The sequence below is a fragment of the Anopheles moucheti genome, assembly GCF_943734755.1.
Source record: "Anopheles moucheti chromosome X unlocalized genomic scaffold, idAnoMoucSN_F20_07 X_unloc_22, whole genome shotgun sequence".
Taxonomy (NCBI): Eukaryota; Metazoa; Arthropoda; class Insecta; order Diptera; family Culicidae; genus Anopheles; species Anopheles moucheti.
In genome coordinates this window covers 45,001-47,625 of record NW_026453529.1, presented here as the reverse complement: position 1 = coordinate 47,625, position 2,625 = coordinate 45,001, and positions in this window count along the sequence as shown.

The window sequence follows — 2,625 nt, the reverse complement described above, 5'->3', positions numbered from 1 at the left end:
TGAAAAAAAAATTTTTTTGACCCGAGCTTGTGTCGGCGACCCAAAATCGACGCACTTGGGAAAAATGTTCTAGCAGGGGCCCTCCCATACAAAAATTTTTTCTTCTCAAAAATGATTTTCGTTTCACTTTTCATACTCAGGGGAGTCTAAAATTGATGTTTTGAGTCACCGTGAAAAAAAAATTTTTTTGACCCGAGCTTGTGTCGGCGACCCAAAATCGACGCACTTGGGAAAAATGTTCTAGCAGGGGCCCTCCCATACAAAAATTTTTTCTTCTCAAAAATGATTTTCGTTTCACTTTTCATACTCAGGGGAGTCTAAAATTGATGTTTTGAGTCACCGTGAAAAAAAAATTTTTTTGACCCGAGCTTGTGTCGGCGACCCAAAATCGACGCACTTGGGAAAAATGTTCTAGCAGGGGCCCTCCCATACAAAAATTTTTTCTTCTCAAAAATGATTTTCGTTTTACTTTTCATACTCAGGGGAGTCTAAAATTGATGTTTTGAGTCACCGTGAAAAAAAAATTTTTTTGACCCGAGCTTGTGTCGGCGACCCAAAATCGACGCACTTGGGAAATATGTTCTAGCAGGGGCCCTCCCATACAAAAATTTTTTCTCCTCAAAAATGATTTTCGTTTCACTTTTCATACTCAGGGGAGTCTAAAATTGATGTTTTGAGTCACCGAGAAAAAAAAATTTTTTTGACCCGAGCTTGTGTCGGCGACCCAAAATCGACGCACTTGGGAAATATGTTCTAGCAGGGGCCCTCCCATACAAAAATTTTTTCTTCTCAAAAATGATTTTCGTTTCACTTTTCATACTCAGGGGAGTCTAAAATTGATGTTTTGAGTCACCGTGAAAAAAAAATTTTTTTGACCCGAGCTTGTGTCGGCGACCCAAAATCGACGCACTTGGGAAAAATGTTCTAGCAGGGGCCCTCCCATACAAAAATTTTTTCTTCTCAAAAATGATTTTCGTTTCACTTTTCATACTCAGGGGAGTCTAAAATTGATGTTTTGAGTCTCCGTGAAAAAAAAATTTTTTTGACCCGAGCTTGTGTCGGCGACCCAAAATCGACGCACTTGGGAAAAATGTTCTAGCAGGGGCCCTCCCATACAAAAATTTTTTCTTCTCAAAAATGATTTTCGTTTCACTTTTCATACTCAGGGGAGTCTAAAATTGATGTTTTGAGTCACCGTGAAAAAAAAATTTTTTTGACCCGAGCTTGTGTCGGCGACCCAAAATCGACGCACTTGGGAAAAATGTTCTAGCAGGGGCCCTCCCATACAAAAATTTTTTCTTCTCAAAAATGATTTTCGTTTCACTTTTCATACTCAGGGGAGTCTAAAATTGATGTTTTGAGTCACCGAGAAAAAAAAAATTTTTTGACCCGAGCTTGTGTCGGCGACCCAAAATCGACGCACTTGGGAAATATGTTCTAGCAGGGGCCCTCCCATACAAAAATTTTTTCTTCTCAAAAATGATTTTCGTTTCACTTTTCATACTCAGGGGAGTCTAAAATTGATGTTTTGAGTCACCGAGAAAAAAAAATTTTTTTGACCCGAGCTTGTGTCGGCGACCCAAAATCGACGCACTTGGGAAATATGTTCTAGCAGGGGCCCTCCCATACAAAAATTTTTTCTTCTCAAAAATGATTTTCGTTTCACTTTTCATACTCAGGGGAGTCTAAAATTGATGTTTTGAGTCACCGTGAAAAAAAAATTTTTTTGACCCGAGCTTGTGTCGGCGACCCAAAATCGACGCACTTGGGAAAAATGTTCTAGCAGGGGCCCTCCCATACAAAAATTTTTTCTTCTCAAAAATGATTTTCGTTTCACTTTTCATACTCAGGGGAGTCTAAAATTGATGTTTTGAGTCACCGTGAAAAAAAAATTTTTTTGACCCGAGCTTGTGTCGGCGACCCAAAATCGACGCACTTGGGAAAAATGTTCTAGCAGGGGCCCTCCCATACAAAAATTTTTTTTTGACTCACCGGGTAAAATGGTCGCACTTGGTAAAAATGTTCTAGCAGGGGCCCTCCCATACAAAATTTTTTTCTTTTCAAAAATGATTTTCGTTTCACTTTTCATACTCAGGGAAGTCTAATATTGAAGTTTTGAGTCACCGTGAAAAAAATTTTTTTTTGACTCACTGGGTAAAATGGTCGCACTTGGGAAAAATGTTCTAGCAGGGGCCCTCCCATACAAAAAATTTTAATTTCTCAAATCGATCCGTGGTTTCACTTTTCATACTCTAGGGCCCATTTGCTTCAACTTTGGAAAAAATTTTCGATGATGAAAAATTTTCACCTTCGACGTCCATCGACCACTCGACCCGAACTTGGTACTTTTGTATGGAGGTACCCAAGTGGTGACTTTCTCATACAAAAATTTTTATTTCTCAAATCGATCCGTGGTTTCACTTTTCATACTCTAGGGCCCATTTGCTTCAACTTTGGAAAAAATTTTCGATGATGAAAAATTTTCGCCTTCGACGTCCATCGACCACTCGACCCGAACTTGGTACTTTTGTATGGAGGTACCCGAGTAGTGACTTTTTCATACAAAAATTTTTATTTCTCATATCGATCCGTGGTTTCACTTTTCATACTCTAGGGCCCAATTGC